The sequence below is a fragment of the Octopus bimaculoides genome, chromosome 12 (genome assembly GCF_001194135.2).
Source record: "Octopus bimaculoides isolate UCB-OBI-ISO-001 chromosome 12, ASM119413v2, whole genome shotgun sequence".
Classification (NCBI taxonomy): Eukaryota; Metazoa; Mollusca; class Cephalopoda; order Octopoda; family Octopodidae; genus Octopus; species Octopus bimaculoides.
In genome coordinates this window covers 30,196,136-30,207,453 of record NC_068992.1, presented here as the reverse complement: position 1 = coordinate 30,207,453, position 11,318 = coordinate 30,196,136, and the positions used below count along the sequence as shown (strand labels likewise).

Below are 11,318 nucleotides of genomic sequence, written 5' to 3'. Positions count from 1 at the left end.
TATATATATATATATATATATATATATATATATATTTGTGAGTGTGTGTGTGTGTGTATGTATGTGTGTGTGCGTGTGTATAAACGCATATATACGGGTGAGTGGATAAACGAAGGAATGAAGCGGAAAAAATAATCCTGTAGGAGTAACACAACTTTCGGCCTCATACAAGTTAAAGTCTCGTAGGGTAGGCTACTTAAAAATGTCTATCTCGTCGGGTTCAAGCAGTACAATGGAAAGGTGCCGGGATTCCAAGAATGTTACAGGAAAGTGGGATGCTATTGGTCGAGGCGGGTCATATATTGTGTTATTACAAGTGGAATCCAAACTCCACTGACTCCAGGTGCATTGAAAAGGTGAAATTCTTGGATTGCTTGACTAATAGCTTCGCGCCTCCAGGATTGTCTTTGAAAGGACTTGTACTACATCGAATGCATTATCGGCAACAGTGCGAAGATATGTGAGTCTGATGTCTTTTTGTGTATAACTGCTATGCGTGTGGAGGGATGCATATGGATCAGAAGTAATGTAATCCGCTTGTTGGTGCATATATGCATGTTTTCTGTAATGTCTGCTCGATGGGTGTGGGTGCTAATCAGCCGTGTCTGACTTCTTTCCTGCTTGTATTTATGGGTATACATGTCAACTGCGTATATCTGTATATCTGCAGATGCATGTGTATCAGATGTGTCTGCTCGAATAAGCGTACGAATGCGTTAGCACCTGGTGCGTGCGCGTGTGTGTGCCTAGAGTGTTTAAAAAAATACCACGGATCCGATGTCACACAAGCCGCTTGAAAGAGCATCCAGGCAGCGTGAAGCCACCAGCTTTCTGTTCAGTAACGTAGTCTCAGTAATTCTATGTTTTAATGTATTAGGTAAAGCTGGAATTTCGATTCCACTACTAACACTATTTAACCCTCCATGATCAATAACAGCCCGGTTTCTAGTGGTCATCTTCGATTTCCTGCATCTCTCCATTGGGTTACCTTGTTGTCAGCTGGGCATGCTATATATGTATGATGCAGCATAGTTTGCTTTCTTTCTCAATTAAGACTATGTCTGGCGTCCTATTCTCTATCTCATGGTTGCACTGAGTCATAAAATCCCACAGGATCTTTACATTATCATTTCCGATGATGCCTTCGGATTTGTGGTCGTACGAATTTTATTATTATTATTATTATTATTATTATTATTATTATTATTATTATTATTATTATTATTATTATCATTATGATTATCAACATCATCATCATCATTATTATTATTATTATTATTATTATTATTATTATTATTATTATTATTATTATTAATAATAATAATAATAATAATAATAATAATAATAATAATAATAATAATAATATTAATGATGATGATGATGTTGATAATCATAATGATGATGATGGTGATGATGATAGTATATAAGTCCATAATGTGATAAATCCTACGAATTTTTACCCTCAGAGATTATTAGAAATGTGTCCTTGGCATAGTTTATTATGAACAGTTTTACATCAATCTCAATTCAATTTCGTATATTTCTAAGCCTTAGCTACTTATCTGCAGTGTTTATTTTTTTTTAACATCTAATAAGAGAAAGATAAATATTTCAAATATTCCATGTGATTCAAATTATATTCACTTCTCACGATTATGGATTTCATACGAAACTTCTTCATGTCCTGGGAAAGATAAGAGCAGATAATTGTTTTGATACTTCTTTCAAGAGAGCAAGAGAAAATGAAATATATTCATGTTGCGCTACACAACAACGAAAAAGTGTTCAGTTCCTTGCAGAAATATAATTCAGCAGCTTGAATACTTGTTATAGAAATGCGTCTGCATCTTTGATGCTGGTACCGTCACTAAGATCATAGTCACTTTGGCACTTATGATGAATCTGATTCTTTTTTTGCCGATCACTCCTTTTATTATTGCAAAAAATATGTTGCATCCATTTACACAAAAACACCGAAAGATGCAATCGTGTAAATGCATGTTATTCTATTTTATCCATCCTATATCGCTCCGAATAGATAAACTCCTCATTTATTTCCTCCAGGTACCATCTAAACGCTTTCTATTTTCAGTCCTCTCCACACAAAGCCCTGGAGCTGGCTTTATGCTTTGCAGGTACCAGGTCAGAAGTTGAATTAAGTATGCAATGAATTATGCTAGGCACGATAAATCGTCTTGTCAGGCACTGAAAGTTCTGAGAATTAACATAGAAATAGAGACGTACAAGTACACTCACTCGGTTACAGACATATTCACGAATAAACGGTCTCTTCTGCTACGTCTACTGGTTTAGCGAGTGATTGACGTGACTCAGTCAGACTAATCATTGCGCAAGTATCCCCGTTAAATTGATTCACTGCAATCTGCATATAGTGGGATATAAACGTTCATCTATAGGAAAAGTATATTATTCTGGAGATGAATACGTACACACCCAAATACATATGTTAAATTCTACCCACTTTCATTTGTTTAAATTCTCGAATGGATGTAGATGCACACATGATTTAGGTGTTCAGTAAAGTAAGTTAAATATTTATATTTTGGAATTAAATCCCGTTGACTAGAATTACAATTGATATCCAGTGTAATGGACACCTGTTGAATGTCAATAAGTGTGTGCATTTGAGTATACACACACGCTTATATATATATATATATATATATATGTGTGTGTGTGTGTGTGTGTGTGTGTGTGTATGTGTGTGCGTGTGTGTGTGTGCATCCGAATACTGGTGTAGAACGCTTCCGTACATATTTATTTTACTAAAGATGCTAGTAAATCATTAAAAAAATTTTAAAGACGCATTTGCAAAGAAAATTTCTGAATTCTTTAGCGTTTACTTCTGTTGATAAATCTAAGTAAAATATGTCTGAGGAGTTCTCAAATACACAAACATACACGCTTTGTTTAGAATTTATAATAGCACTTAATATGACAGACTGTCAATAGGATAAAGAGAAAATGTTCGAGGGTTGATGAATAAACTGAACAGAATACAAATAAACATTGTTCCCCCCTCCATATTTTCAATAAAATTATATTTCTCAGAAAATACAAAGTAACTTTTAGAATGTGTAAAGACATATACACTGACCGCACAGACTAGAAAACGTCGACTTGTTAAAAGCTGATTACAAATTAGTCTGTCTTTTGCGATATAAACTGTTGTTTATTTCTTCATGATCAGACACTAAACCATTATACATATCGGAGATGTAGCACGGCATATTTTCTCATCATCACAAAATTCAATTACATACCTTATTTATATCAGTTGCTCAGCTGTTTCTTTCTTCCTATGTTGTAAAATATATGTTGTAAAATATATGTTTAATTCTATGAGTTTACAAATGAGAGATTTTATTTTGAACTACTTTCCCACATCAAATGCTATTTGTTTTCATATATTCCACAGAAAAAGGCCATTGTCAGTTAACTTGAGTTGTATACAAAGAGAGCTAAAACTGTCAGTAATATTCGATCATACAAAAGTAGTAAACCTGAGAGATAACTAAAATGTGTGTCGTTTACGCACCTCTGAGTTATATACTGTATGTCCGGTGTCTTACCATTAACAATACAATAAGTGAAATTTGTTAAACATCCCTTCTCAATCTATTGTAACATTAATTTGTATATAGCTACCTCATATAGATACAAATCTTGTACTAAGAACACAAACTTGATGTTCTTAGCACATAAGATTTATAACAAAATGTATGCTCTGTGACCTATTGTTCTGCAGTTCAAAAGTGTATCTGCAGAAATTACTAAGTGAACGATACCATAACTTTCCATCTGCAATGAGCTAAAAATCATGAGTAGTTTTTTTTTTTTTTTTTAGTTTTTAGTTTTTTTTTGCCTGTCAAGTTTATACGTAATGTCTGAGCAACGTAGCGTACTTTGAAAACATTTATCCATTTAAAGATATTTAGATCTGAAATAAAGTGTAGTTTATAATACAGTGAGCTCTATGATATATATATATATATATATATATATATCATTGATTTCTCAGGGTTTACCACAGTAGAATATGAATAGAAAGTACCTGTTTCCAGTTTTCACTTAATGTCAATTAGGAATGATTTTTGTGAATGTTGATGACAATATACCTAGGCTTTAAACAACATTTCTAAATAGCATGTTCAACGGTACTATATTAATTAAAAACTGATAGACTGGTATAACGTTCATACATGAAACATAATAATGCATAAATTATTATACATTTCATTGAGATAAGATCAGATAACAAAGCAGTTCCCAACACAACAAACAAATAACAGGGATAATGGAAACAGAAAACCCACTGAATTACTATGAACCATACACAGCATATACAAGTTTCTCAAAAATATTTCTTTACTCTGTTATTGGTTGCAGGAATTACATTATGCACATGATGGAAGAACAATTTGAGAAATTTGATGGAACCAAACTTGCCGGCACTTATTCAAATGGTCTATGTCCTTGCTGAACTTTCTCTCAATAATAAATACACAGTGACAACTACAAACACAGATACAACGTACATTCAACATAAACATTTAGGGGGTGCGTGTGTGCATGCCTGTGTGTGGTGGGTAGAAGAAATGCACAAAACTAGCATAACAAAGGACCTTAAGACACTTATTTAGCAGCGTCGGAATATAATATGAAGAAAGAGCATTTTATGAATTAAATTTTAAAGATGTATAATTCCCCCTTTCTTTGAAGCGTCTCAAGCGAGTAAATGGATCGGAGAAAGTAATAATCTGAGGGACATGTTTTTCTGCAACCCATACTTGGGTTAGAGTGCAAGCTTTTGTAACTTGTCAAGAAATATAGGCGTTCCAAACACAAGGTGAAGTCCTGCATCTCACGGAATTATGCAGAGATTATCGACTACGAGTTCTTTGCAGACGTTCGAACCAGTGATGCTAACGTGTACTCCGATGACGTGGATGTATGTCACTGTGCGCCAAAAATACTTGGATTGGTTAAGATAAAGTGACCACTTCTGCAAGAAGACAACGCGAGACCTCATACCGCTCGAATGTCCCGGAATAAACACCAGAAACGTGAGTCGAACTGATGTCACAACCAGCATATAGTCCAGACCTAGCTTCCCCGGATTATTACTTGGTCCTATGTATGACTCCCGAAGTTTCATTAACCAAGATGATGTAGCAGCTTCATTGAAGGAGTCCTTTGCTTTGGAGGACAAGAAATGATATCAGCACAGGATCAAAGAACTGGCAGAAAGATGGTCTCAAGCGGTACAACACGATGACATTTACTTTCAAGTATAGCCTGCATTTGTTGTGACTTGACGTATAATGCAAAGAAATTACCAAAATATTGCAAATATTTTGACTCGACGCATTAAAACACAAGAATAAAATAACAACTGCATCGACAAATTCATATTAAGGCTGTATTTAAAATTGTTTCTATACAGAAAAAAGTTACACACGTCATTAACACGTCACAGGTATAACGACGTTTTCTATACTTAATTGCACAAATAGTTTATATTTTCCCTGTAACGTAGTACTTACTTCAAAGAGTATTGTTTCTTCAACAACACAGCACACACTACTGGCCCCATCTCCCTCTCTGTCTCTCAGTGACTCTGTCTTTCTCTCTATCTTTCGTTTTCTCTCTCTCTCTCTCTCTCTCTCTCTCTCCCTCTCTCTCTATATCTCCCTCTCTCTTTTTGCATCTCTTCTCATTTCACACCTCCTCTAGCTATGTGTGGTTGTATCCCCAAACCGCAGTCTGAAACTTATTTCTTGTAATACTTCCACGCAATAATCTAAACGCATGGAACGGTTTACCCAGGAAACTCATTACAACAGCCTCCGACGTGGGTTGCGCTTTGGAGAGAACTAATACATATCAACTAAATATAATTCATAAAGATTAAAATAATTAAATGAAGGTATCTGACGCCTCTACTCAAAAAATGTGTTCCGTAAGAAAAAAGTTTGCTAATTTAACTGGAATTTTGTTGAAATCTTTTGACTACATTTGAAATGTACAAGATTAATAGATCTATTTAGCATACTCATAAATTGGTATATATACATTTTGGTATATTTTTCGTAATATTATATACTATCAAGTTTTATAGATCCTCCACAGCCACCACCGTCATATTCCAGGTAGTAAATATCTGAGGGCACTTAAAGAAACATATAACAAGACTCGATGAGTTCCGAATTCTCTAAAGTCTAAAAATATACAACAGTCGGGCTTATATTTGCATTACGTGGCTTAAAAATATTCTGTATTATGATTTATTATCTGTAATTGCTATTTTCAAGGAAATATTTCGTTGATCTAACATTGTAATTCTGATCGTCAAGCCTATTTGTTTATTTATACTCATGTTTGTATAAATTTTTAAACAGTGTATATATTGCATAGATATACACGCAAGCATGTGTGATGAGAGGGAGAAAAATTCAATGAAAAAACAAGCGAGAGATTGTAGAGTGATGAATGTAAACTTAAATAGAATTATGTAAGCTCATGATATTTAGATACTATTTCTTATACTGTGATGTAGTTAAATCAAAAATGGAAGGCAAATAGTTTCAATACTCTAATCAAAATGTGTGCATCCATATATAAATTGATATTGGGATTCTGTTTCACTATAAAAAAATTTTGCAATCATATCTATGTAAAGTTGAGAATCCAGAATCGATGCTATCACATATGTTATTCAATACATATATGCTCATGATTCAAAAGCGATAGCCTAGAAATAATACGAAGCAATCTTTCATGCGTTTCGATGGGATCAGTTGGGAACGTTGTAAAAGTAATTTACACTAAAAGAGTTCAACAGATAACATTTGGGAGCGTTTCATGTAAGACGTGCTCCTTTCATTTATTTTTTTATCTTTTGCCTTCTCTGTTGGTCGTGCGTATCTGAGCAGTTTATGCCGTTTGGAGAGAAAAATATTAGAACAAATCATTTTTTTCATTAAAGGAAAGGGTGTTTGCAAAAGCTGCATTCTACTTTCACTTTCATAGTTTGGGAAAGTGTGAAAGAATATATATTTGTAAATGCATTTCAGCATTACTACCTAATTTCTTATTATTGAATATATATTGAATATCTTCTCTGCTATTCATCATTACTGTACTACTATGTGCAGATTTTGTATATTCTTATTAAAGAATTCTTCACGAAAATCAATATGAATGACAATAAAGCGAGGACTTTCCCATTTCTTGAAGGATTACTCTTTTGTCATTATATGGTAATTTCATTTACTAGAAATGTTTTGTTTTGATTTTCATTATGTTTTTGTTCCTGCTGCCGTTGCTATAACAGTTGTTTTTGGTATTGATGTGTTCGCTTAAGATGTATGTCAAATGGTTTACTGTCTAGTGATCAATACACTTCTCTCTATTTTCGCAGAGTAAGAGACTAATCCACTTACTGTCGAATAAAAAGGTAAAGCCACCGAGAGAAGGAAATATATTTCCATTTTTCTGATTCCTCCATAACGGCCGTGACTAGTTATTTATTTCTGATTGCCAAAATCTTGAAGTGAATTCGCAGATTTTTAACAAGTAATGTTCAAACGTTGATTAGCTACATTCATGACATTTTAAGATGCTAATGTTTTGGATTACCCTGGTGATATTAGTTATGCTCTCACATGAGATACTGGGTAACTAGAACAGACAGTGAAATAGTAATACCTAAATTTTTATGGAATGTAGCTTGAATTGAGATTCTTCTTTATATGTTTTCGTGACACAAATTCTACGTATCGCAACCCATATAGATTACATCTGATAGTATTGCAACTACTCTGTAAAGAGTAGTCCTAGCAAAATCTATCCTTCACACATTCGGTAAAACGGCAACAAGAAGGTAATCCTTCTGTTTGAATTCGGTTTTACTCATTTACCTTCAACACATAGAATTTATTGTTGTTTCACCTGTATTATGTTGTGATGTATATTCGAGATTGTATCAATAGAAATATGCAAGCAGAATTCGATAGAATATGTAACACTAACTAATGCAGCTTGCTTCATTCGTCTGTTATCTTTAAATATGAATGAGTTTGAGTTAAATGATACCACCAATGTGCTATGGTTAACTGCTTAACATTATTCATAACTAAATATCATTCACTTATATTTGATGTCATACAATAAAAAATAGCAATATAAAATTATATGTCGCATTTATTGTTTATATGAGAGGTTATTTCAGGACCGGATCAACTCTAATTGCGTTATCGTCTTAATTTTATGCTTAAATGTGAGTGTGTTGCATTTTACATTCCCAAATCAAATCAGTTCAGATTAGTGATGGAAGAAAGTTCAGTGCATTTCATTGGAAATATCATACATTTTCTCTTTGCAACAATCTTGTGTATATCCAGCTTAAACATATCGAATACACCACATTGCAAAGAAAATGGATTTAATAATAGAAATCTCATTTTATATTTATTTATTCAGACTAATAATTGAATGATACATCAATATACTTTAAGTGAGTGTTTAAAATTGTAATACAATTAAGTCCCCCAACCGTAATGCTGAAACTATTTTTGTTATACGTATTAGTAAAGAATAATTTTGGACATATTTTCACTCTTCTTTCAGACTGACGATATATGTTGTGGTTAAGTTTGATTAATGGAAGAATTAATCAATTTCAAAAAGAATACGTTGCGACTTTTGTTTTTATTCGCCACATTTTTCGAAGGTAAATATTAAATCATAATGTAGTCATAACTCCGGGTTTAAATATAATTTATCCTACTTTGAATAATGCTATTTCAGCTTAATGTGTGTCTTTTCTTTTATCATTTCTTTCTTTTTTTTTTGGTTGTGATAATGTGACCCATTTTAATACTTAAAAACATGACGCTAGAATGAAATAGTAACTGATTCTTTGTATTCAAAATGTTTATGTCAGTTCACTATTCTAACTGACTTCTGCGTATCCCACGAATTTACACGTTTCATCAATACATCTTTTCGATAAAGTTTTAAAAGAAAATGATCAACTTAAAGCTTACATTAGCAAGCTTAAATGTCTTAAGTAAATAACTGAATATGTTGTTTAACCTTAGGTTCACCTTAATTGCTTAATTTACCTTATTTTTACAGGATGGTTCAAAAGAAAGGTGTAATATACCAGGCCATCACGTGTCTTTCTAGATTGGTGAAATGGGTGTTGAACGTTGTCTTAGAACAGTTGTAATATATCAGCTGCAGTTAAAACTGGGGTTGTGAGGATGTATTCTGGTTAGCCCAGGTTTAATGAAGAAGAATTGGGCGTAGAGTTCTTTGTATGGTACAGGGTATTCGGATTAGCATTGGTGAACTTTAGGGAGGAGATTCGATGGAAGTGCAAATGATTGCATATGGGTGTCACTATATGAAATGCAAATTCTAGTGTCAGTCGACAAGAGACTGGAACCTTTCTACGAAGACCTTTTATCAATTCAGTAGATTTTTATTGGATGTATTACTATATGCATCCGCGCAATTTCACAGAATAAGCAAGAGGCCGCAGCTGCGTTTTGTAGAATTTCATTAATCATTTATGGATGAAATGCCTTCTGGCTTTCAAGAGAAGTGCGACTTTAATGATGCTTTCATAGCTATATAAAGAATTTATTTTTAAAATGTGAAATTGTCCTTCACGATAATGCTAAATATTTGAAGCAATTGTGAAGGTTTTTTTCTTGTCTACGGACCATAATTATTTTAGAGAAAAATGCGTCGAGGGTTTCTTGATGTCAGTAGCATTAACGTTTCCGTTTTTTTCCAAGCCGCACGTTTAGCTTAGTACTTTTAGATAGTAATTCCAAGGCCTATATTTGTGGAATCTGTATTGTTTTGGCGTATGGTATACGAATTTTGGTAGACAGAGCTTTTTGGAAACTAAACTTGCAGCTGGTATATTACAACAGTCTCAAAAACAACATAGAGCACCAGTTTCACCAATCATTCAAATATGCGTTGTTTAACGTGGTGATAAATCAATGGTATGTTGTGAGATGTTATGAGTAATGTGCAGAAGATGTTAAGAGCAATTTAACAAGAATCTGCAACCAGAGAGTTGGCAGACGCACAGAGATCATATGCAAGAAATTGGGACCGAGAATTTACACTCAGGATAAGAAAGAAAGCTTTGCTGTTGCCGAAATGAAAAAAAATTCTCATGCCGAATCTGTCCAAGAAGAAACGCTTCTGATAGATTTCAGTAATAAAAGAAAAGCATTTGTAAATGAGGATTAGGGAGAAACTCTTACTGGTGGTTGTTTTGAGAGAGAAGATATTTGAGGGTTCCAAGGTACTGGAGTAAGTTCTTGTTAATGTCTGTCTCCAGTGACTCAGTAATGTTACAAAAGGCATTTCTATAATCATAGCATATAATAATTTTTTTACAAGGAAAACATTTTCAATTACCACTAATGTTAGAAAATATTTCCTATTATAATTGTTACAGATTATATTGGTCAAGATTTTCAGCACATATTCACTGTTGTCGTATATTATAATCAAAGAATAGCGTCCACGTGAATTTCATAAGGCAAGTACAGGGGTAAGGAAGCCAGTATCATGTGCACGACACGTATTAAAATATGGGATACCAATGCAACACAAGCTTGCATTATTCATAATCGTAATCTCCGATTGCTAGATATAACCGGTAATTACCAAAATATATGGCACTTCATTCTTCAATACTTATTTGTATTTTAGAAATTGCCTTCTGCCACAAACGCAAAGGCCACATACACAAAGTGACAGATCTGATCATTCCATGAAATATCAATAAAGAAAATATCGACGTGCTCGTAATTAACTATATATGCAATATATGTGTATCACAGTGAGTTTTTCGTTTAAATGTGCTATCATTTCATGGGTTTCTTGATAATATTCACTAGCAAATACATTGTATATGATAAATTATTTGATAACAATAACTGATGCTTAAGTGATACCTATATATACGGATATCTTTTTGAGTGTGTGTTGCATGTGTGTGTACGCGCGCGTTTGTCTGTCTACCTAAACGTGTATCTGTACATATGAACATATATATGTATATGCATAAGTACATATATACATACATGTGTGCGTGCATGCGTCCGTATGTGTGTGTATGTTTGTGTGCGTTTGTGTCATGTGTTTGTGTTTGTGTATGAATGTATGTATCAATATGTACATGCAGGTATATATATATATATATATGTGTGTGTGTGTGTGTGTGTGTGTGTATGTGTGTGTGTGGGTGTGTGTATATATAT

General features: G+C 33.5%; 1 protein-coding gene across 6 annotated transcripts in view; it reads left to right on the top strand.

The window, feature by feature from the left end:
* The window catches only part of LOC106869914 (protogenin A), a 1,534,154-nt gene that overhangs the window by 641,879 nt on the left and 880,957 nt on the right, over window positions 1–11,318 (top strand). For all 6 annotated transcript variants that reach the window (XM_052972124.1, XM_052972123.1, XM_052972126.1 and 3 more), the window contains exon 3: window positions 8,653–8,755. The gene's annotated coding sequence lies outside the window, so the exon portion shown is untranslated. The remainder of the gene's footprint in view (window positions 1–8,652; window positions 8,756–11,318) is intronic.